General features: G+C 44.3%; 2 protein-coding genes across 5 annotated transcripts in view; one reads left to right on the top strand and one right to left on the bottom strand.

Annotated features, from left to right (window-relative positions):
- The window catches only part of Asb7 (ankyrin repeat and SOCS box containing 7), a 45902-nt gene extending 39917 nt beyond the window's left edge, over window positions 1-5985 (bottom strand). The window contains exons 1-2 of the mRNA XM_052761215.1: window positions 5448-5985; window positions 5170-5267 (exon numbers count right to left, since the gene is read on the bottom strand). The gene's annotated coding sequence lies outside the window, so the exon portion shown is untranslated. The remainder of the gene's footprint in view (window positions 1-5169; window positions 5268-5447) is intronic.
- A 261-nt stretch (window positions 5986-6246) lies between these two features.
- Lins1 (lines homolog 1) overlaps window positions 6247-25470 on the top strand; it is a 28399-nt gene continuing 9175 nt past the window's right edge. For 2 of the 4 annotated variants that reach the window (XM_052761211.1, XM_052761212.1), the window contains exons 1-2: window positions 6247-6377; window positions 21836-22107. The gene's annotated coding sequence lies outside the window, so the exon portion shown is untranslated. Of the gene's footprint in view, window positions 6378-14189; window positions 20887-21835; window positions 22108-25470 lie in introns of those variants that run through there. The other 2 variants (XM_052761214.1, XM_052761213.1) reach the window with 2 other exon arrangements.

The raw sequence follows: 25470 nt of genomic DNA, 5'->3' as shown, positions 1-25470 counted from the left end.
ATCGTATCTATTCATAATATCACGGAAAGGCTGGGTGTTAAAAGATAAAGGGATCAAATTATTTCTCCCTGCAAGAAAGATAAAAATGTACAATTCCCTGTAAGTGACTTTAATGGAACAAATAGATGGCTAGCAAGTGCCTGATGTGTGCTCAGCACAGCTCAAGACTTCCTAAAATTGATAGTCCTGTACATTTAAAATGACGTTTTAAAAAGATTTTTAAGTTGTGTGTGTGTGTGTGTGTGTGTGTGTGTGTGTGTGTATGTGTGTGTCTGCATGTATGTAGGTATGTGCACCACATGCATGCCTGGTGCTTGAGGAGACCAGAAGAAGGCTTCAGATACCCTGGAACCGGAGTTACAAGCAGTTGTGAATAACTCTGTGGTTGTTGGGAACTGAACCTGGGTTCTGTGTAAGAGAAGAATTCTTAAATAATGAGCCATTTCTCTAAGAATCCCTTAAAATAAGTTTTAAAAATATTAGATATTTTAGGATTTTTTTTTCTGATAATACCAAGGACTATAAATAACCACAGATTTTAAACTGAAAAGTCACTCCTTACATACATGTGCTGCATCACAGGGGAGAACACACACATGGTGTACCATGTACATGTGATCTCTGTTGTTTGCACCATTGTGAATTATAAAGAGCAATGATTTATTATCAAAGCAGCTCCAAAGGCTGAGGTATCCAACTAGTAATTAATATTCTCTTGGTGTTACTTTATGGGCACTCAGGTATATATAAATAGAGAGGAAAAAGCACCATGGACCTTAAGAACAAATACAACTTCAGCAGCAAAAGTGCCTATAAAAAAAGTTGTCAAGAGAAGCCACAGGTGGGAAAAGCCTAGCTTTCTACAGGGAACACCAGTTCAAAATTCTCATGGCTCACAGAAATCACCTATAAAACAGGACTCATGACAAAGGAGTAATTTTCTAAATGATACATATTCAATGGGAGGTTCTCTTAAATTAATGATGGCTGTAGACTCCAGCAACTACTGATACCAAACTCACCTCTAGAAAGTACATTCTGGGTCTCAGAAAAAAAAAAAGTAAATAATAAATAAATATGGAAGACTTTGGGAGTGTCAAAATGAATCATTTTCCCAATAAGCATCATTTTTTAAAGTAGTTTTACTGCTTAATGTTAATTCTATGTTTACATTTTGCTAAATCATCCTTTCTACTGTAAGAAAGTCAAAAGATAACAACCTAGGTCTCTAAGCTTTTATACAGTTGACCACATTGAAGACTACAAATTTTTACTGCCTAATTTCTTTACAAGTGGACAAGTGAAATCCATTCAGCTAAGATCAAAATGTCCTCACATAGTTAAAAGAAAATCTATACTGAGATAACAGACTGAATTAGAATATACTCACAAATCAAGGGATATTTGAAATTTGCCCAAGAATACATAGCCTTCAACAAATCTGATGTCTCTATAATTTCCTTTGGCACAAGACTAGATATTAATGACTTCTGAGTATTCTTTTCTTCCATGTTTTTTGTTTTGTTGGGTTGAGATACCAGGCCGCCCATGTAGTGCAAGCTGGCTGGAAAGCTGGGATCCTCCTGCCTCAGCCTCCCAAGTGAAGGCCTGCAGGCCTGCTGCCTGCTTCTGCAACTTTTCATGAAGTGATACAAGTGGAAACTCAGTTTCCGGGTCTCAAACCAATAAGAAATAAGGTAACAGTTCCTGAATCAAGAAAGGACAAGTGTGTTTCTTTGCAGAGTAAACCAAGATATGGAAAGAAAACCAGCAACTTCAAAGATACTGGTTTTGAGGACAAAAACTAAAAATCCACCAATGGCTCACCAGATCCCAGAGGGAAGCAGTGACAGAAATATACTCTGTCCCACCAAAGTACACAACATGGCCAACAGACAGGCTGCCGAGCTCCACTTACACAATCAAGGGCCTGATGCCCAAAATAAAGCACGTGTCATTTTCGTATCACTCCACATACCATAGTGTTTATGTCCCTAAAGAAGGATATCGGATTTCCTCCAAATGACTGGACCTCCATGTGACACCAAGATTTATTATCATGTACAGCTTACCTAGGACTCACACAAATTCTACGAGAACACCCACTGGTTTTCACAAAATGCAGATGAAGTGACAGAAACGTTTAGAATCATTCATCCAGACCCGACTCAAAGCTTATACCACAGGTATTAGAGATGCTGTGTCAATCCGTCCTATTAGTGCAGGTATGCCAATCCAACTTAGCAGCCCCGGGTCAGTGTCCCAGAAGTCTGCCAGGCATTACACTGTGGGAGGGCATTCACATGAGAATGAAAGCCTGAAGGCCAGGTTTCACATATACCGACTATATCTGACTTTACTTACCCATTCTAAGAACATAATCACTAAGGCTGAATGTGAATAAAGACTACCCACACACTAAATGTGAACAAACTAAAGACTATATACACACACGTGAACAAGACATTATATATTTACTTTATATATAATGTACATATATAATCTAATAGAATTAATTGTGAATGACATCATTTTAGGGATAAAAGATAGAAGTGGTCATAACATACTAAAGATGCAGCACTTGAGTAGCATCAATTATTCTCCTTTTGTGATATAAAGCTGTATTAGGTTACCAAATAATCAGATTAACACCCCCATGTCACTCATAATAAAATTAATACCAAATTGACCGCCAGACAGAGAAATATACACCGTCTAGCTGGCTATGCTGTTAAGTAAATGTCCAAATTAAATAAATTTAAATGTTTGATATACACTAGAACAAACATTCTCAACCATGCTAATTATTACAACCCCCCCCCCCCCGTGCGTGTGTGTGTGTGTGTGTGTGTGTGTGTGTGTGTGTGTGTGTGTGCATATTTATCCCTTAATCTTAGGAAAACCATTGCCAGCTGAGCAGATGCATGTACTATTATTTAAGCAGCAATAATGGCCTGGCTGGATAGAGGAATGTCCATCTTTACAAGTGTGACTAGTGCTTCTCATTTATAATCTCAGGTAAACATATCCCTCACTTAGGAACCCTAGCAAATACATCCTAAGGTTAACTCTAAAAATATCCCACCCCCACCCCCACCAAGGAGGCTAGACTACAAAATATATACTACATTTTATCTTTGAAACATACTTCAAATATTTTATTATCATTTTTAAGAAAGATATAAAGTACTCAGAAGGCATCATACTACTGAGTTCCATATTTAACTATGGAACCTCTTCAGTCTTGAGTTCTGTATTTAAATATCAACTACCCTTTAACTTGAGAGACCTTTCCTTAATTCTCATATATGTGTATATGAATGCTACCCTAAATTTTCTCCATAGTACTGTCACTGATGAATATTAGTTTTCTTGTTTCTTGTTTTTTGTTTTCTCTTTCTTTCGCTCGGTCCTTTCAAACTGTGTCTCGTTCTGCAGCCAGCCCAGGTTGTCTTTAAATTTTCCATCCTCCTGCCTCAGCCATGAAAGAACAGCAATTACAGCCAGGCAGTGGTGGTGCACGCCTTTAATCCCAGCACTCAGGAGGTAGAGGCAGGCAGATAGATCTCTGAGTTCGGGGCCAGCCTGGTCTACAGAGTGAGTTCCAAGATAGCCAGGGCTACACAGAGAAACCCTGTTTCAAAAAGCAAACAAATAAAATAAGTATAGTAATTACAGAGAGGGCCCCATCACATGGAGCTAATACACACTACTTTCAAATTTCATTCTTTCTTTGGCATCTAATTTCAAGTCCTAAAAATATCCAAGCCCTCAGAGTTCCTTAAAATTACTTTATGTCTTAAGGATCAGTAGACTGAAAAGGCATTATTTTTTGTATGTGTGCAAGACAGGAAATGTAAAGGGACTGAGTAAAAAGTCTACCATTTTAAATACTTCTTTTTACTTAAAGTTCCAAAAACATTTGAGTTACTAAAATAAATGAGACGCTTTTTAGTTGTGATCATGAGTTATTCATTTGGCAATCTCTGTGCTGTCCTTTGTATATTGCTCTCTCTATGTTGGTTTGTAGATATTCTCTTTTGACACTAGTCTAAACTTACCTTTAGGGCATTTTCGGAGGCAGCAGAAATCTGACCACATGAACTAGGTGCTTACATTTCAATCTAGCAAACTCTCTGTAAGGATTTTAAAACGAGAAAACAAGAGTGACCACTGCCAAAACTAAGCCCCAGATAGCTAAACACACCAAAAGACTACTTTGTTTTAAAATTCCTGACTGTGCCGCTATTGTCAAGGAGATACAATGTAAAATTTTGTAAGTTCACCTAGAACCCCAGAGATGTAACAAATATTATGTATCACTTTATAACAACTCTAGTGTCCATCCATTTTGTCACACACAAAAAACCAAAGAGTAAACTATATACTTTGTTTCAGGGGCTAATATTGCTTTTATACAGTTCCCATTCTTTTTGTGTGTGTGTGTGTGTTTTTTTTTTTTTGGTTTTTCGAGACAGGGTTTCTCTGTGTAGCTTTGCGCCTTTCCTGGAACTCGCTTTGGAGACCAGGCTGGCCTCGAACTCACAGAGATCCACCTGGCTCTGCCTCCCGAGTGCTGGGATTAAAGGCGTGCGCCACCACCGCCCGGCCACAGTTCCCATTCTTAAGCTACACACGTTCACTTTTTCCAGGAAAACCAAATCAAACTATTCTCTTAAAAACCCCTAAGTTTCAGTCTTACAGTTCACCTTCTGCCACTAAGCATTCTCAGTGAGGTAACTCTACAGCTTTCCTGATGGAGGCAGAGAGAAAACTGTACATGGGGAAAACAGTAAATTGTAGTTTAATTAAAAGCAGCATCATTCAGAATTAACAAGCAATTAACATGGAATTGAGGAATTCCTAGGAGAATAAGGAAGGCAGGGAGCTACAAAAAGGTCTCAAAGCCTCAGAGCAGAGTAAATGACACGGTGTACCAAAAGATAATGCGAAACACGGAAACATTCTGAAAGGGAACCAGAAGATGCTTCTGGGGTAGAGAAGTTATTGAGGTGTTAAGGATCAGGCAAGGGCAGTGTTTCTCTTTTTGCTAGGAAACTAAGGTCCAGGAAAGCTTGCATTCCCAGGCAACCACCCTGAAAATAAAGCATTGCTTAATGAGGTAGGGGCCAGGAATAAACAATGGGGGAGGGGAGGTCTGGTCTTTACCTTTAGAGAGGATGCTGATCCAAAGCACTCTCCCAGCTGCTTCTCTGGTGGGTGGGCAGACCCCTTCTGCTCGCGAGTGTCCTCCAGCCAGCTCAAACCTGGAAAACAGAAACCAATGAGTGGTGCAGTGATCCAGGGGCGAGGAGAGGGCTCTGAGGATGGGGGGAAGCTAAGAAAGGCTGGCGAGTGGCAAGGGCAGGCAGGCGAAAGCAGGGTTTCTCCTTCCTCCCACACCCAGCCAGCCCCTTCCCCTCAGGGGAGGAGGTAATTGACTTTACCTGTCTCCTCAACTGCAGCTCCTCTCCCTCCTTTCAGCCTCCTCCACATTCACCAACTTCTCCATTGAAGAAACAGCCCAGGCAGGGCCGGACACCCGTGTTCCTGATCCTCCTCGGTGCTTCACGGCCCCAGCCCAGAGAGCATCCAGATAGCCGATCAGGCTGGAGGTGGCGGTCTTGGCCTCGGAGCAGCCTCCGGGAAGGGGTGCAGGGAGGAAGTGCCGGCTCGGGTTGGGGGTGGGGGGGGGGCAGTCCCGGTCCAGGGGCTCAGACCAGGGGTCTGCCGCGCGCCGGGCCGGAGGCTTCCAGCTACCGAGGGACTCCAGAGGTCTGGGGACAGGGAGACCCCAAATCGTACCGGGTCCGAAGTGTCAGCAGCGGGGTGTCCCGACAGGGGGCTTTCGGGATGCACTTTGCACTGGGCCACCCCCGCCCCCTCCTTCCAGCACTTTGGGGTCACTGGGATGGGACCAAGCCTTCGGCGACCAATCAGCGGCCGCACTGGAGCCTGCGCTCCAAGCCGTAAACCAGATCCGCGGCGGGTGGGGGTGGGGGTAGGGGGTGGGGGCGACTTGGTTGGTTGGTTGCTTCCTTCTCCTCACCCAGAGGCCCCCACCCCCTGGCTGCCGTAAAGCTGCCTGCGGACTCGCGACAGTTAGAGGAGGCGGGCCGGGAGGGGCTGGAACTCGTCTCCGATTGGTCGCTCTCGCTTCGTCCCTCCGCTTCCCCGCGGGGGTTTCCGAGGCTCCACCCCCCCCGGCCTGGAGACTCGAAGCGGTTGCTAAGAGACACTGTACTACGACTAGGGCTTCTACGCACGCTGAGGGAGGGGCCGGCGAGGCCTGCCGTGGAGTACGGTGGCCCGGAGGGGGCAGCTGTGGACGCGAGTGGCGGGGTGATGGCGGCGCGGCCCGGCCGGCTGGCGGCCAGGTAACCCCGAGCCCAGGTTGAGCTGGGCGGCGGGGGCGGCGTGTGAACGGCAGGTTGAGCGACGGGCGAGGCGACAGGGCCGAGGGCAAGCGAGGAGGGCCCTGACTCGCCGCCGCTCCGTTCCGCGCCGCAGCGCTTCTTGGAAGCGAGCGGCGGGTCCTGGGTGCATCTGTCGGTCTCTGAGACCCGGTTAGCTTCCAGGCTGCGGACGCCTCGCCCAGCCTGCCAGAGAGAGCACGCTCTTTGGGATCGCGATGAGGATTCAAGGGCTTTCCTGCGAGGATAGCGGTCCTCGCGGTTTCCTGTGAATGAAACGAGCAGGGGCGGGGGATTCGAAGTGGCCACATGGATGCATGTTTAAGTGCATTCATTCGTTTAGCAAGTGCTTACGGGCTCGATACTGCTCTAGTTGTTGGGGAGACTTTGTGAACCATCTTTTGCTTTTATCTTAACAAGAAAAGATGAAACTGCAAAATGATTAGAAAAAAAAAAGTAATGGAATCCTGTTTGACTAGGATGTGATGGGCTCTTTTAGATTGGTAGGAAAGGTCTCCTAGAGGATGACATTTGCGGGACTTGAATGACAAAAAGCTAGCCCAACCAAGATCTGAGGGAAGAGCGTTGTAGGTAGAGTTATTCAGAAGCCCAAAACCTTTGGTACTGGAATTAGCTTTGCTGTTTAGAGGTGTGGAAGGAAAGCTCTGTGGCCGAAGCAGAGTAAAGGGGAGAAAGGTGGAAATGAGATTACGGGGTGTGGGCAGGCTGCAGATTTTTCAGGACTCTATAGGTCATGCCAGAAGGATTATAGTCTCTGTTTTGCAACGATCACTCAATAGAGAAAGCTGTTAAGGGGAACTGGATCACAGCAGATGTTGTAACTTACTGAGATATTTTGTTGCAGATGGGAGTCAAAGTGTTCATTTTGCCTCTGGTTCTTTTCTTCGAGGCTGTTACTCATTTATTCAAAAGTACTCCTTTGGTGTCTTCCACAGGCGTTACCTCTTATGTGGGCAAACTAGGTTCACTCATTCCCAGGAAAGGTCATAGTCAGTGATGGGGAGTCCGGAAGGAAGGACCAATGCTGAAAACATCTGAGGACAATACATTGAAATAAATACCGTGGTCAGGCTGTCTAGTCCTGACTTCAATATATGCGATGTTTCTAGGGACTAGTTAGATTCTCAGTTAAAAGGTGAGAGTAGTGGGAGACTGCTGAATGTGATTTCATCAGAAGGGGTTAGTGAAAGCCTGAGTATTTTCCAGTTGTACAGTCTTTGGGGAACCTCAAAAAAAAAAAAAAAAAAAAAGCCTACAAATTAGTTTGTAGGCACAGAAGTAAAGAGACCCAAATAGGCAGGTCTTAAAGGCCCTGCTAGGCCATGTGTTTTTGGAGTTTGGGACATTAGCCTAAGAAAAGTCGATTTTTTTTTTCAGGATGTGGATGGATGTAGGGTGAGCCAAGATAAAACTACTTAGAAATGAATCCACTGTCTCTGTAAAGGGTAGAAGTGGTTCACTCAGGCAGTGTCAGTGAGGGCGCGTGAGATGCAGTAAGGAAGGGTTCGAAAATGAAGGCTTCTAGCCTCCCTAAGTGACCGATATGAACTCCATACACTCAGCTGAGGAGGAGTATGGGGAAAAAGTGAGTTTGAAGGGCTTGGAATGAGTTGAGTTTACCGTGGGAGTACCTGTGGGATCTCCAAGTGGAGTTCTGCAGGAGGCATGTGAGTGCTTACACACAGACTCACTGTTAGTATTCAGTGGGAGCCAAACGCCACATTCTGAATTGTAAATGTTTCTTGGAGTAATGATATACAGTCCGATAAGATGCTGGGCCGTGGTGGCTAGCCATGGCTCCCAGGCAGCTGCACGATCACCAGGGACAACAGCCAGTGCTCTAGAGTGTACTGTGTTCCCAGTATTGTTGGTTATTGTGTTTTTACATCCCCCATGTCTATAGCAGGCTTCACTGTGTCTCCTATACACATACAGCTATGGTTTCTCCCTTGAGGCACAGCACTTAATAAAGGACACAGGAGAGTCAGTACTTCGTTATAAAACGGGTTTCTGTTAGATGAAGTTTGCCCATCTGTAAGATAATGTGAGTGTTCTAGATGTGGTCAGAAAGTTAGGTTAGAAGTGGGTTTTCTGCTTATGCTGTGTTGATTGGAATGTAGCCCCATAGTAAGTCAAGGAGTATCTGTCCACAGCCCAGAAAGGAGCTAGCCCCTAACTTGTAGAAGTAAAATTGAAGACATAAAAGTCCATGGAATTACTCTGAGAGAGGGAGTGGCGAGGGCTGAGCTCTCAGGGGTCCTGACAGTGAGACACCAGGAGAGGAAGAGGAAGCAGAGAGGGTGATGGAGATGGACTTTCCAGAGAGGGAGAAGGAGCTGCAACCCAGACTGCCTTGCCGAAAGTCAGTGTGCTTTTAGAAAAGGCAGGCATTTTTTTTTAAATGGGAAAACAGACACAGGCCTACATTCCCTTTAGAGAATCTATCCCTTTGGCCAGGAGACATAGTGATAAAATCTTAAGTGGAAAGCATGTATGAAAATTATAGGAAAGAGTAGTTAGTACAAGGGTTTGTTTTAAAGGTTGCATCCCAAGCATGAGGGCATATGGCCAATATGGGCTAATGATTAAGTTACTAGTTCCCTTGGTGAGCCCCACAGGTTTCTTTCCCTCCTTCAGTAGGAAGCTTTTCAGAAAATACAAGTTCTCAGAACATCTGTACATGTTTTTACACTTCTCTGTTCATTGTGTATGTGGGGGATGTACATGTACTGTGTTACCTGTGGAGGTCAGTGGGATGTTTGCCCATCTGTAGGAGCTTGAAGGATGTTCTCTCTCTACAATATGTGGGTTCCAAGGATCAAACTCAGGTTATCAGGCTTGGCAACAAGCTCCTTTACCCGTTCGTTGAACCATCTTGCCAGCTTAGGAGGGCATCTTTAATAACTGTTTACTTAGATTAGAAAATGTATTGTTTCATTTCAGTAAGAACCAGGTTGTCATACGAGACATTTTCAATCATGTTCTGGCTATTAATTAGATCAAATGTGTGTAGAACCCACAGCTATGTAACTGCATGCTCATAGGAGTATGTGCTACTCTGCAAGCAGGTTCAGAATTCCAACAAACAAGCAAACAAAAAACCCCAGCAACAATGACACAAACTATTCTGAAGGATTCCACGTTTTCCAAAGCCTTTCAATCCTCAGTTTTATCCTTCGTGTTCCCTACCAGTCATCTTGTAATTTCAAACGCTGGAGTTTCTCCTTAAAATGAATGCCTGGCGTATAATTAGAAACTAGCTATATCAAGGACAATCAATGGTATGTTTCAATCTTTTCACTCTACAGTGATTTACTGTAAAAAACGAAGGATTGTCTCAAGACAGTTTGGAGACCAGAATACCTTGCCTTTAGCCTAGCTACTTTACCTTTCAATGCATTTAAAGCACCAATATAGTTACAAGTTAGTCTAGGCTTAGTCTGTAACTTCTGCCTAAAGTGATTATAACTGAAGTAATTCTCCATAAGGCCCTGTGTGAGGTCTCCAGTGCTCTTGGGGTTATGGGATTTGAAAATTATGAGAAATAATCTAGTCTACGACTTTTAAGATGTTCTTGCAGTGGCTTGCCACTATTTTATGATCATGTGAAAAAAACCTCTTGGAGGCTTTTGCCTTTGTATCAGGCCCAACTGACCAGCTAGACCAAACCAGAACAGTCAATTGTACTAAGTATAGGTAATCAAACTGAACTTCGAAATAAGCCAGTTTTTTAATAATGATAAAAAAAAATAAAAAGCTCACAAGGGCTGTACAGCAGGGACTCATTGGAACCCAATGTACTTGAGCCAGCTTGGAAGGATGTCCCCTGTCCTTCCTAGAAAGAAAGTGACTCAGAAGTGCTTGTCTTTTGTACTCTGCTTTTGTTTTTCTGCCTATAGAGCTCAGCTCCACTGTCCAGCTCCTTAGAATACCTTTTCTATATCTTTATGTGATGTCTGGAGTTTGACTCAGGGGTAGAGTACTTACCTAGCATGTGCAAGGCATTGGGATTAATCCTGAGTGTTACAGGAAAAAAGAAAAAGAAAAAGAAAAAAGGAAGAAAGAGAAAAAGAGAATAATCATTAAATGAGACATTACCTAATTTGTGAATCACTGATTTAAAAAAAAAAAAACTATTAGATCTTTACATTTATTAAAATTTTATTTTCTAACAGTTCAGATGTACTTTACAAGTTAGTTTGTAGGACATTTGCTAAGCATAGAATCGGACAGTTTCAGACTCCATGAAGAAGGGACAAGAGAGAAGGGGAATCAATGTGTAAGGTAGGGAAGACACTGTCCTACAGTGGCAGAGCACTCAGAGCTCGGGCCAGATGCGGCTGCTTTGGGGACAGGAAGGTCTGGCAGCACCTTTGTGAGGGTCACTGTGCTCTCTCCTCATGGCCAGCACGGCCATCTTCCTGTTAAAATCCCACATCTGAACTGCAGCAATTTTTCTAACGATGTAGAGATAACAGGAGGAACATCTGATAGCCAGAATCTCACAGGGTGTGCTACTGGAGAACCCAAAATTCTTTATTGACTTCAGCTATTAGATTTGCTAATTCTTGCATTATAGTTCTTTGACTTGAAAGCAGTTTAGAGTGCAGAGCTTTGGAGCTTGGAGTGGTTGGAGGTTGCTTTTTTTTGCAGTGTTGGGGATCAAACCCAGGGACTCACGCCTGCTAGGCAGGTGCGGTGACACTGAGCTACACCCCAGCCTTAGACTGCAGAATATTATCATTTATTTTAGAAATAGTTAGAAAATTTGCTTAAGTGACAGAAGGTTAAATGTTACAACAATGGAAAATATTAGTACTCTAGATACAAAAAGTGAATTTAAATTAGCCAACTTCATGCATACCCCAGTTAAGCATCTATATAAATACCTATTTACCATTTTGTTTATTTGAGGATAAGGGCAGTTTTTGCATACAAACACAATGCAAAGATTCTGACCCCCAAAATCAGACTACGAATATTTTCAAAATTTAAAAATAGTAAATCTATTTCAACAAGAAACCTTGATTTAATTTCATGATTTTATCTTACTGGAACATGGTTAATTTTTAATTAAAAAACCTTTTTTTGCATTTGTTTGTTTTGAATGTATGTATGCATGAACATGGAGGTCAGAGGACCACTTTCAGTAGTTGGTTCTCACCTTCTGCCTGGTAGGTCCCGGGGGTCAAACTCAGGTTGTCAGCCTTTGGAGGAAAGCCCCTTTATCCACCAGGCCATCTTGCCAGCCCAGCCCATTCTGATTTTTTTTTTTTTTTTTGCAAGAGATACTGGTATTACAATACACTGGCTTATTAATAGTAAGACATTTTATTTACAGTATTAGTGTGGGCAAAATATTTTTTTTCTGATAATAACTTTCTCTTTTATTTCATCTTAAAAATGGTCTCTGACACTTTGTCTCCAAACTGCAACATATCTTCACATGACTACATTCTATACATACAGCTATGCATTTTTCTTTACATACATACGGCCCTATCTCTGTATACACAGTTACATCTGTTTTCACATGTCTACACATCTTTCTGTTACATACAGTTATCTTTTTTTCTTTCATTTTTCTTTATTAAGAAATTTTCTTCTCACTCCAAATACTATCCACAGATCCCCCTCCTCACTCCTCCCACCCCCCAGCCCTCTTTCCCAAGCCACCCCGTATCCCCACATCCCCCAAATCGAGGTCTCCCATGGGGAGTCAGCAGAGCCCAGCACACTGAGCCTAGGCAGGTCCAAGCCCCTTCCCACTGCACCAAGGCTGTGCAAGGTGTCACACCACAGGCACAGGGTTTCAGAAGCCTGCCCATAGACCAGGGACAGGGGCAAAATATTTTGATGTTGATTGTTTACTGTGTTTTAAACTTTCAAGATTTTTTTTCAACATTATACAATAACTGCATATATTTAAGTTTTATTTAAAAAATACAAATTGATGATTGGTCTTTCTAGTTCCTAGTAGTAAGTCCTATCTTACTTTTCAGTGTAAATGATATTCTTATACAGGATCGTGTTAGCCCAGTTCTTAAGTAATACCCTAACAGGTGAATGGGTCCTGCATGCAGCAAAGGCAGACAGCCTTCTGGCTGTGCTCTAACCTCACTGATGTGGAAGCCACTCCTCGGGGGGGGGGGGGGGGGGGGGGGGGGGGGGGGGGGGGGGGGGGGGGGGGGGGGGGGGGGGGGGGGGGGGGGGCTTTTGCTCTTTGATGTGAAGTAGGTAGTCAGGGTTTCAGTATAGCATGTTTTCTTTTAAGATCTATTTGTTTCTGTTTTATGGGAGTGAGTGTTTGCGTGTATGTCTGTGCACCACCTGTGTGCTGGTGCTGAGGAGGCCAGAAGAGGGTGTCAGATCCCCTGGGACTGGAGATACAGAGAGTCGTGAGCCACCTTGTGGGTGCTGGGAACTGAACTCAGGTCTTCTGCAAGAGCAGCTAGTGCTCTTAATCACCAAGCCTTCTCTCTGGCCTGGATTATTATATGGCTTTTAATAAGAGAAAACGTTTTTTGTTTCTTCCATCATTCACAGATCTCAGGAGACACTCTTAAGAATCTTACAGTCTGGGATGTGTGAGGAGCACAGTGCTCCTTAGAAGGAGAATTTCTTGATGCAAGTGTGGTAGAGAAACCTCCACACCCTTTAACTATATTACCAGTAAAATGGTTTTCCTATTTCTGTAGTCCATTGAATTGTTGCTTTAAAATCCTGTTTCTGTGATTGTTCGGGCCCCGACCTGTCTTTTAATACCCAAAGGCAATTTAAACGAGGTTACATGTTCTTAGATTTGCTTTTAAGCGATGACTTCACTGGGGATAGCACATCTATGGGGCAGCCAAGTCAGGCATATTGTTATTCCTGCAAACTGTTGGCTCAAGTAGGGAGGCAACCCCAGGATCCTTCTTCACCAGATAAGCCACAGGTCCACTGCACTGACCTCCAGTTCTTGCTGAACAAAACATAGGCTGTTGTTTCTTTGTCCTGAGAATCCTCAGGACAAACCTCACCCTATCTTAGTGATGAGCTTTCTGTCCTCAAAGAAGCAGTCACAGGAACTAACCAGGTTTTCTGATTACTCCCGTGTAATCTTTCAGGCAGGTGGCCTACAGAAGCCAGTTTGTTGGGGTGTGTGTGTGTGTGTGTGTGTGTGTGTGTGTGTGTATACATGTGTATATGGTTACACATGTGTCAGTTTATACATGTGCTTGTGTGCATGGAGACCATAGGACAACCTTGGGTATCAGAAAAACTATCAACCTCATTTGAATCATGGTCCTTCATTGGCTTGAAGCTCACCAGGTAGGCTGACTGGCAGTGCACCTCAGAAATCTTCCTATCTCTGTCTCCCCAGTGCTGGGATCACAAACGCACACCCCCACCGCTACCCCCAGCTTTCTCCTCAAGTGCACACAGTGCTCCTCAAAGGACCCAAGTTTGGTTCCTCACCCACATTAGATGTTTGACAACTACCTGTAACACCAACTCCATGAGATCTGATGTTCTCTTCTGGCCTCTGCAAGCTCCTGAACACAGGCACATACAAATGTTTGTGTGTGCACACCTGTGTGTGTGTGTGTGTGTGTGTGTGTGTGTGTGTGTGTGTGTGTGTGTGTATGTGTGTAGTGTTTGGTTTATTCATAAAGAATAATAAAAAAAACAATGGGTCTTACATATAAAACAACATGGTTTTTTTTTTGTTGTTGTTTTTAATGGTTAAATACTCAATTTTTTTTTTTTTTCCGAGCCAGAATTTCTCTGTGTAGTTTTGGTGCCTGTCCTGGATCTCACTCTGTAGACCAGGCTGGCCTCGAACTCACAGAGATCTGCCTGGCTCTACTTCCCGAGTGCTGGGATTAAAGGCGTGTGCAGCCACCGCCCAGCCAAATAATTCTTAAATAATGACTCATCGGAGGAAGTCCCAACCCCAAATGTAGCAACTATGATTTAGTTGGTCTTTAGAATCTGGGGCTTAGAAATTTTTCCTAATAATTTATGCTGTCTTCCATGTGTGACCACAGCCCTGTAAGCCATGTCTAGCCTCTAAAGCAGTTGGTAGTAGAGAAAAAGAGCAGCTTGTGCTCTGGATGATGGGCATTATTCTGAATGGAACTGTGTAGGGACCTGGTGATTCTGGATAGGATCACAATAGACCAGATGTCACCCAGTGATATCCTTGTAACCATAGTCCAGCTGTCCCTGGCAGAAAGAGGGGCAGGATGAGTAGAGAAATCACATTGTAGATGCTGGTCTCACTGGCCCCGCAAACAGGATGCTGATGAGGGACCCTTAACAGGATGTGGGGTGGTAAAGGGCAGTGAATCTTTCCCAGGAAAGATTGATTTCTGAAGGACTGCTTAATCACGAGTAACTGAGAGTAGAAAACTGCCACTTTTAATATTAATAAGATGTTCCATTTTGAGAAAATGCTTAGCACAGTGTGATATGAAGCCAGGGAACTCAGCTTTCTTATCAGTAAAATTAAATAAATTGAGCAGAAAATTTTAGTGTCATCTTTGATCCAATTCTTGAGCTTTCCCAGACCTACAAAATCAGAATCTGGGGTAGGGGGGTATTATTGCCCATGTTCTAACAAGCCTTCTGGAGAATTCTGATGCTAGAATTTAAGAGTATTGTCTAGATCATAGTCAAGATTCTGGTACTAACATGAGAGGTAGTGGTGCTTTTGGGGCTAAAACCCAGGAGTTCACACATACTAGACACAAACCCCACCACTGAGCTGTATTCCAGCTCACAACTATTCTAATGCCCAGTCTGTCTGTGGTACGTTAGAAAGAGTTAGCCTCTGGAGAACTGCAGTTTGTATTAAATACTGCCATTCCCCTGATCCAGCTCCTAAGAACAAAACTGTCATTCAAGGCTCTTCCGTAGAGACAGAAAATCTGGGAACCCGTACAGCCTCTGGACTCTTATCAGTCAAGCTGAAGATGGCTCCTTTCCATGGTGGGCTTATAATAAAGGAACAGAATCAAAAATAACTGTCAGTCCCTCTGGCCAGAGAGCCCTGTGGACTTCTGTTGTTGAGATGACCTCCCTGTCCCCCTTCTGAGCAAGAGAGGGTCAGTCCCCTTTTCAGTGTCCTGCAATTCCAGTTATGGGCAAGGTGGTAGGCACATGGATTTTGACAGTTTTAAATGATGTGTCCTATGGCAGCAGTTGTAACAGCCCACTGAGGGTTCCTGTGAGTCAGGAGAGAAAGTTTTAATCAACTTGGGCTCTTAGTGTGCAGGATGGGACCATGCCGGGAAGGTACTTAGGGCTGCCCTGGTATCGGCTGGTCTATGACTGTTCTTGTGTACTAGGCCTGTTGCTTGTCACACTGCCTTTCCTTCTTGGTCCTTGAAGCCACCGCCTAATCAGTAGATATCTTAAAGGCTATATCTAGTAAAGTAGGACAAGGGAATTGAGGTCTGTCTAGTTCCTGAAGTTTTTGTCTGATACCTGGGAAGGCCTTTGGGACTCTCTCTGTCCAGGTTAGTGTGTGTTTGTGTCCTCAGGGCCAATCTGGAATGAAGTAAAACTGGTTCTCAGTGGGCCTCTTTGAATTCTTTCAATTTGATAGAATTCATAAGTTTCCTTGTGGCCTTTTTCATATCTTCTGTTACCCATGAGCACAGGTAATTATGACTCCCCTTTCTAGAGCTTTATCTGGGTAAGTTCACCCATGGCCTGTTTGGAAACTGCTTCTTCCCCAGGAGGGGCTTCCATGGTGCCTGAGTATGGTTTCTATTGCTGTGGTAAACACCATGACCAAAAGCAACTTGGGGAGGAAAAGGGTGTCTCAGACTTAACACCTGGCAGTCCATCACGAAGAGAAGTCAGGACAGGATCCTGGAGGTAGGAATTGAAGCAGAGGCCACAGAGGAATGTGCTTCCTGGCTTGCTTCCTATCAGTAGCTCAGACTGCTTTCTTTTACACCCCAGGATTACCTTCCCAGGATGGCATCACCCACACTGGGCTGGGCCCTCCCACATCAATCATTAATCAAGATGGTGCCCCATAGGCTTGCCTACAGGCCATCTGTATTGAGCATTTTAGTAATTGAAATTCCCTTTCCCCAGATGACTCTAGCTTGTGTTGCATTGACAGAAAAAAATCTAACCAGTGCACAAGGGTTACAGGCATGAGCCTCATTGACCCATTTCTTGACCAGTAACCAAATTCCTCATGCATAGGAGAGTGGTAGATTGACAGTGTTTGGCCCCCATAAGTTCATAGGAAGTGGCACTGTTGGGAAGTGTGGCCTTGTTAGAGAAAGCTTGTCACTGTGGGGGTGGGCCTTGAAGTCTCTTTTGCTTAAGCTTCGCTCAGTGTCACAGCCACTTCCTGTTGCCTTCTGATCAAGATGTAGCCAGCACCATGTCTGCCTGCACACCGCCATGCTGCCTGCCATGGTGATAGTGGACTGAACCTCTGAAACTGTAAGAAAAAGCCACCCTAAATAAATGTTTTCCTTATAAGAGTTGCCGTGGTCATGGATGGTGTCTTCACAGCAATAGAAGCCTTAACTAAGTCAAGGAGACAATTTATATAGTATATGAAATTCTTTAATGAAGTGGAGGGGTCTTGATTAAAAGAGCTGTTCAGTTTCAGTGAGGGTAGAGTCAAGCGAGGGAAAGAATACATAGACTCGGATGGTTTCCAGTTCTCTGCTGGTGCCTCACAGAATAGATGTTAGGCCTATTCTGTCCGGTGGGAGGGATCCCCCAAGTAGGTGTGCCAGAGGGAGAGAGTGTCGGGGCCTCAAGATATGGGGGAGAGCTACTGAGACGGTGGGTATGGCTAGTGATCAGTAGGACGAGGTGGACAACTGTCCTTCTAAGGACCCTAAGGACCTGGCCAGGCACCCACAGCGGGTTTGTCACCGATTTGGAGCTGGAGAAAGGGGACATGATAGAGTGGCTATGGTGAACACCAAATCATTTCCAAAGGTTGTAAGAGAACAAAGCAAACAGGAGACCAGTACTGCAGTTGGGGGTACTGATTAGGGACCATGCCTCTTTGTCTCAGAGCCAAGCCATGAGACAAAGGAACACAGATGTTTCAGAGTCTGGGGTTCAATTTTTTCTCCAGTTTGTTTTTTTTTTCCAAGTGTCCCTCACTCCTACCCCCGGGGGTGAGTCTGACGGGAGAGGGGGTGACTGTCTCATGATGGGGAGATCAGTTCCCTACTCTAACAGACACCCTTCCAGGGAAAAGGGCCCTAGGTTCAAGACATTTGATGTGCACTTTCAAAAAGGGATAGCTTGCCTTACTAAAGGACTTCCTGAGAAGATGTCCACAAGGGACTTGAGGTGCAGATGTCAAAGAGGGCATTTAACTTACTAAAAGGATGTCTTGGCACTGGAACCAACAGTTAAAAGTTCAGGGACACTGGATACACGGCCCGGGTTCTGCAGTCTGATGTCACGAAGAATCCTCAGATGAATGGAGTCATTCTCAGGAGAGGCAGAAAGGAAGGAAAGAGAAGCTATAGGGCCTCCAGAAGTATTCACCACAATGTATGCAGAGTCCCCCAGGGAGAGCTGCCGTGGCCTGCTGCACAGAGTACTGAGAACAGGGAATGAGGAGAAACAGAAAAGAGTCCTTCCTTACAGACTCTGTCTCAAACCTTCAATTCCACCAGGGTTGTCCTTAGTTGGCGACTGTCAGATACCACAGGAGGAGAGACCTTCTGTTGAAAGGTGGAAGACAGCTGTGGAGTGTGAGAGAAGGGAGGCCTTTGTTCCACACAGGACTGGTCTCAGCAAGGATTCCTCAGCTGTCCTCATTCTTCAGTGGAATTGTTCAGCAGTCCCGAGGCAGAGAGAAGACTCCCAGAGGAACTCTAGTCCCTCACCCCCAGCAACAGAGGACCATGCCCTGGAGCATGGAAACCTGGTCCTACTGGGTGGGAGTTGTCCCAAGTAGAGGCTGTCCGTCCTCTCCAAGCACTTATGGAGCTTACCAAGGATCATGAGGAATGGAAGCATGTAGTGATGTGCCCCAGAGTCCATGCAGACAAATGTGATGTGGGTCAGATTCATACATGGTTAAAAAGAATTCACCAATCCATATCAGAGTAAAAAAGATAACCTTACAAACATTTCAAGGAAGCAGTGGGCTGGGCAAGGACAAAACCTGCCTCAAGATGATGGATTATGATATGCAAATGAGGGTAGTTCTGATTGGTCAGTGTTCCCTCTGGGCTGGGCCTGCTTAATTTTGATTAGTCATTCCTATGTGCCACTCACTCACAGTTTGTGATGTCTCAATGGGGACAGAACCAGAACCCTGGAAGACAGCCTTTGCTTGGAGTAATTCAGCTTCTGCCTTGAGTGTCATAGCCACCATCTGAACTACGTAGCTGCTTGGGCTCTCATTAAAGTTGAGCAGCTGTTGACTTAAGCTGAGGCTTAATCCTGAATCTCTTGGCAAACTCTAGTATATTTGTAAAAAAAAAAAAAAAAGTCAGTGTTTTACTTTTAATAACATTAGCTATGAAGGCTTCAAAGTTCTATCCATATCATGGAAAATTTGGGGTTTTTTTGTGCTTTGTTGTTTGGTTTGGGTTTTTGTTTGTCGTTTGTTTTTGCATCAGGGTCTTCTGTAGCCCAGGCTGACCTCAAACTCACTGTGTACCAAAGATGACCATTGTGTTATTGTTACTACTATTAAGATATTTATTTAGGCCAGGCGGTGGTGGCGCACACCTTTAATCCCAGCACTTGGGAGGTAGAGCCAGGCGGATCTCTGTGAGTTCAAGGCCAGCCTGGTCTACAAAGTGAGTTCAAGACAGGATCTGGCTGTTGTAAAAACTCAGGCTAACCTTTTATATTCATTTGATTGTGTGTGCACACTGGCACATATGAGGATCAGAGGAAACATGGGAGGTGGTTCTTTTCCACCAGGTGGGCTCCAGGGCTCAGACTCTGGCCGTTAGGCTTTATGGCAGGCACCTAGACAAGCTGAGCCATCTTACTGGCGCCCAAGGATTCCTATGCTCCTCTTCCTCCTGTGTCTATGTACTCCCCAAACCCCCAAGTCCTGGGATACAAACATGACCACCACACTCAGCTTCTAGGTTTGTTTGGTTTTGATAGGGTCTCACTATGTAGCTCTGACTGGTCTGAAACTTACTGTGTGGACAGTTCAGGCTAGCCTTGAACTCACAGAGATCTTTCTGCTTCTGCTTCCCACATGCTAGGATTGAAAGCATGCACCATTATATCTGGTTAGTTTCTAAAAATATTTTAAGAGAACATTTTCAGTGTACTTTCTGATACTTTTCTGTTCAGTGTTTGGTGTAGAGACTTTAAGAATCAGAATTTTAGTGTAAATTAGGCATGGTGACATAAGCTTATAACCCCAGCATTCAGGAAGTTTAGACAAGAGAACTGTAAGTTCAAGGAAATCCTGGGCTACAAAGATACTAACTCCCCTCCCCCACACACACACAAAAAAAAACTCTAATATGTTTTTAATAGCATCTAGTGGATGTGAATGAAATCTATATATATGGAAAGACTATAACCTGTAGCTGGAGAATTTCCAGCTCCCATCAAGTCCCGCCAGTCCTGGAGCCCACTTATAAAATAAACACACAGACTCTTACATTATTTAAACTGCTTGGCCATTAGCTCAGGCCTATCATTGTCTAGCTCTTACTCTTATACTCAGCCCATTTCTATTAATCTATACTTTGCCACGTGGCTCGTGGCTTATCGGTACCTTACATCTTCCTTGTCCTGGCGGCGGCTCCAGGCCATCTCTCACTTCCCTTCCTGTTTCCTCAATTCTCCTCTGTATTAATCCCGCCTACACTTCCTGTCTGGCTATTGGCCAATCAGTGTTTATTTATACAGAGCGATATCCACAGCAATAACCCTTCATGAAATTGAGAGGAGTCTTGCTTGTTTGTTTGTTTGTTTGTTTTTGTGGTTCTGGAAGTCAATTCTGGGCAAGCATTCTACCACTAAGCTGTGTCTCCAATCTTCCCTCCCCTCCTGCCTTAAGTTTCCAAGACAGGACTTGAACTTTCAGTCTTACTGGCTCAGCCTCCTGCGTAGCTGGGGTTGTAGGGATGTGCTGTCTTAACTGGCTAAAATTACTGGGGTTTCTTTTAATGCTTCTTTTACTTTGAGGTCATTGTAGAATCACAAGCAGTTTGAGGAAAATACAATAAGACACTGTGTAGCCTTTTCCTGATTTCCCCCAGCATCTTGCTCAACACAACCCAGGATCTTGATTGACAGTCTTGCCAGGCTCTTGACACAGCCCACCAGCCTCCTTCAGATTTCCCTCTTTATCTGGATGCATGTATTGGAATGTGTGCTTAGCTCTGTGTGATTTTGTCATATATAGGTTACTGTCCCCTATCCATTTGTCAGCACCTCACGCAGCCTCCTGGTATCCTTCATCGCCCCGCCTACTAAGGAGGTGAGGCCCTCAGCCAGCGCTGACTTGCATCTCTATTTGCTTTTCAGGAACAGAACTAACCTGCGTGTGTGCGGCCTCTCAGGTTGCCTTCTGCCCTCAGCATTATCCCTTTGAGAGCCATCTAAGTCATCTCATATAGCAATAGGGTGTTCATTGTTGATGAGAAGTATTGCATGGTGTGGCTGCGCCACTTTGTTTAACCACACACCCAGTGAAGGACATCTTGTCCAAGTTTTTGTGTGAATGGCTTTATTTTTCTGGCACGAATGCCGGCTTCACAGTTGCTGGGTCATCTGGTGACTAGATGTTGAGCTTTTTAAGAGACTGCCAGATTCATTTGCAGAGTAGCTGTTTGAGCGGGATCTAGTTTCTGCACATCTTTGCCAGCGTTTGGTGTCTGAGTGTTATTGCAGCTATTCTGAGAGTGGTACTCTTTATAGTTATTTCTGTTGTTCTTTCATGCTTTTGTTCGTTTCCTGTTGTGGAGCTGAGTAGAGAGGACACTTAAGAATGACAGCACTGGGTTATATAGGGCTCAGCTTTTTTAGAAATACTACCTCACCTTGGATGACATTTTTCTGTAATTACTGGCCTAAGTGCAGTTGGGAGATTCATCCCAAAGCCATAGTTTTTATCTGTTTAGGGAACACTCTCAGTGACTCAGATTAAGATTCAGGTAAAATAGCGAAGGGTGACAACCATGCTGGCCAGGAAAGAGGCATTGGTGTGTACTGCTGTCCTCCAGGGGGGCTTCTCCAATGCTTCCTGAAGCTTCTTGCTCAGGGGTAATCCCCTTTTCTGGTCAGCTTGCAACCTTGGTTTTTAAATATGCAGAACAAGCCTCTTTGCAACCTGCTTGGGATTCCTTGATTGTCTTTGACATCAAAACCAGCATCTGCCCAGCTCTCCTCTGCATCACAATTGACTTGTTTTTCTGTCTGTCCTCCAGAACCCAGCACTGATGAGTCAGCGAGGGGATTCCAGGATGACTGGTGTGGACACGAGGAACAAATGATGGTGCCCACAAAGCAGCAAATTCCAGCTCTACACTCATGATTAGGCAACACCTTGGGAGCCAAGGTCCGCAGCCTCCATGTGAGACCTTTCTGTGCCTTGCAACAGCTCTGTGCAGTGTCCTTCTTCAGCTACACAGTCAGCGTGCTTCTGTGTTCGCTTTCTCTATCTAATTTGTTCCTCTAGTCTCTGCAGATTCCAAGACAGGTGAGCACCCGCGAGTTTCTGCTCCCCATTTGCAGGGAAGGTGAGGCTGCTAGGGATCTGGTCCCGCTTCTGCATATCTGGTAACACCCAATGTCAGTTTCTTTGAGTCAGCTCTCAGCTGTTAGAACCATCTGGTTGCCTTTGAAGAACTGGCATTCCAGGGCAGAGCTTGTAGCATTAGTCAGTTGTCAGTGCTGATTTTTGAGAGTTTTTGTGGGCCTAACGCTTGGTAGCTTTTCTTTTCTGTTTTCTTTCCCCACTCTACCAGGGGCTGAACCTCGAACCTCATGCGTGTTGATCAAGGACTCTACCACTGAGCTATGTCCCGCAGCAATCTTTCAGCTTCTTAGTGGAATTTTTTAGAGAGCAAATATTTTAATTTTTTTGAAGTTTAACATATCAATTTTTGCTTTATGTACTATGCTTTTGGAAGAGGCCAAGGTTTTTGATCCCAAGGATTTTTTATTACATCTTTTTCTAAAAGGATAATTTTTTTAACATCAGAAAAAAAGTACCAGTTGTCAGTGGAGATCATCTAAGAAATAATTTCTTTATGTCCATGTCCTGACTAGACATCTCCAAATATTTCTTTTCTGTGATAGTGGCCTCCCTTGTAGACTCTGTGTAGGTGTTTCAAAGCATTGCTGCACACATACTAGACAGCCAGCTGTGACCACATTTTAACAGTCATGGCTTCTGAATGGTACATATCTTTCCAGGCCAGCATGGCATTTCGGTTTGCAGTGAACCAACCATGAGCAATCCCTTGAGGGCCATAGTACGGCCACTTGGTCCCCTAGTCTGCTTTCTCAGATTTCCCTTCCCTTTAATCCAGCATTTTTCTGGGGAAGAGCAGTGGGTTTTCTTTAGTAGTTTTCAACTTTTAACAGGCCACCTACAGACATTTATTGTGGGGTGTACTGTGGGGTGCATTGAATCACCATGAATCATGTTTTAAGTGCAACTGAAGTTTTGTGCCAGGCGCCCGGAGAAGCACCCCAGCACGTAACTGTTGTCAGTTTTCTTGCCTGTTCTCTGAGTGTTTGTGATGTCTTTGTTTTGTTTTGTTATTTTCTGAATAGTTATTTATTTATGTGCTGGGGGTTGAACCCAGGACATCACCCACGCGTAGGAAATGCCCCACTCCGGAGCTTCATTCCCCAACCAGATGTGTATATTATTGTTGTATTTATTTGTGTGTGTGCATGCGTACATTATGTCAGAGAACAACCTGTGGGAATCAGTTCTCTCCTTCCACCCCTGGGACCCAAGAGCTGAATTCTACCATAAGGCTGGCTTGCCAGTAGCACCGGTAGCAAATACCAGTGAGGCTTTGGATGCCTTGTGTCCACCATTCAGTCAGATGTTCGGTACTTGGTCCACAGTTCACATGGGTTTAGGAGGTGTAGCCTTGCTGCAGGAAGTCTGTCACGGGGAGCAAGCTCTGAGAGTTTAAAGACTTGCACCATTTTGAGTGTGCTCTCTGCTTCCTGCTTAGGGTTCAGCACGTGAGCTCTCAGCTTCTGCTCCAGCTGTCAGGTCTGTAGCCTGCTGCCAAGCTTTCTTGCCATGAAGGGCTGTTAACCCTCTGGAACTGTAAACTCAAGTAAACATTTTCTTCTGTAGGTTTCCTTCACCATGGTGTGTTATCACAGCAGTAGGAAAGTAACTAAGACATTGCTTTCACCCTCTGAGCCGTCTAACTGTCTCTGAAGATGTATTTCTCAATTTAAAATGGGCAAACTTTGAGTCTGACTTCTTAGAGCCATTCCTGCCAAGGAACCTGGGGCCTACCATGACAGAAAGCAGGCTGCCCCTCCCCCACACTGTTGTTCTCTGGCATTGACCTTCACTGGTGCTGAGATGATGGTGGCAGTGAAGAATGACCAAGGAGAGGTTTCATTCTCACTCGGTAAAACGAGAGGTGACAGGAATATTGTCCTAAGGATTTTTATTGCTATAAATAACATTGGAATGAAAATGCATTTGTTGCTAAAGTTAATGACAAGAGATGAGCGTATGATAATAATTAAAGCCTAAAATATTCTAAATATTAGTACTACTGAGAAAAGAAAACTGTTATGAAAAGGGATTTAGACTTTAAAGTAGAATATGAATGTCAGTTTCTGACATGTAACTGGAAAACTATGCCAACAGCTGATTTTATTCTGGCCATTGCAGTTGGGAGAATTTCCTGTAATGGGAAACCTCTCAATGAGGATGGCCAAAGAAAGAAGGGATGATGTGACCCTGGTGTCCCAGCTATGTTTGAAACTGGGGCATGAAGATGCAATTCAAGGCCAGGCCGTACAACTTAGCAAGATTTCATCTCAGAAAGTGAGGAAAGGGTATGGATGGTGGAGGTCAGTCCCCTCTGGGCACACAGACCAGGACTGTCCTTTCTGGTTAGCTGTGGGTTAGCATACAGAGGGTTACAGACTTCTTAACCACTGCTACTTATGTGAGTACAGGAAAGCTTAGCATTGTCAATTGGAACAAAGCTACCAAAGTCTAGATTATTAAGTTGTGTGGAATGCACATCACAGCTTGAAAGTAGTGCTCAGAGGCTGGAAAGATGGCTTGGTAGTTAAGAATGCTTGCTGTCCCCGCAGTGGACCTGAGTTCAGTTCCCACTACCTACTTCTAGTCACTCATAACTACAGCTCCAGGGGATCCGATGCCCTCTTCTGGTATCTGTTGTTTTTGTACTGACGTGGTGCAAATACCCAGATGTAGACACTCACATACACATAAGTAATGATAAAAATGAATCTTAAAATAGGATTTGGAGAAGACTTAAGTAAAAATTTTGTTCATAAATTTAAAATCTATAGATTTGTTAAGATTTAGCTGCTCTATTTTAGTTCTCTACTACAAAACTGTCTGGTTAGGTGGCCCACGGTTGAGATTCCTTAAGTGCTCAATGGGAAGAAATAAGTGGTAAAAGACTGAGCTGGGTGAGGTGACACATACATCTAATCCCAGAACTCCTTAGGCCATGGCAGCTGTGTCTCTCTGAGTTTGAGACCAGCCTGGTCTACATAGTGAGTTCCACACCAGCCAGGGTTACATAGTGAGACTCTGCTGCAGAACAATCAAACCAACTAGAAAGAAAAGCAAAACAAACAAAAGAGCAAAATAGGTGTGCCTGTGGTGCACAGACAGATATGCAAGCAAAATAGCCATACACGTAAAATTTCATAGAAGAAGATGGCAAAGTCAAGACCAGTGAATGGGCCACACTCTGGAAGGGAGGCACAGCACGAGTGGTCACCCTCATAACCTCTCCTCTGAGGAGGGAAGTTAAGCATGTGCAGGGCAATTGGACTTGAGTTATGGTGGAGAAGGAGAGTCCATGGGTTT

This window comes from Peromyscus californicus, unplaced genomic scaffold (assembly GCF_007827085.1).
Source record: "Peromyscus californicus insignis strain IS unplaced genomic scaffold, ASM782708v3 Scaffold_4__1_contigs__length_199733344, whole genome shotgun sequence".
In the NCBI taxonomy this organism is placed as follows: domain Eukaryota; kingdom Metazoa; phylum Chordata; class Mammalia; order Rodentia; family Cricetidae; genus Peromyscus; species Peromyscus californicus.
This window is presented reverse-complemented; position numbering and strand designations above follow the sequence as displayed.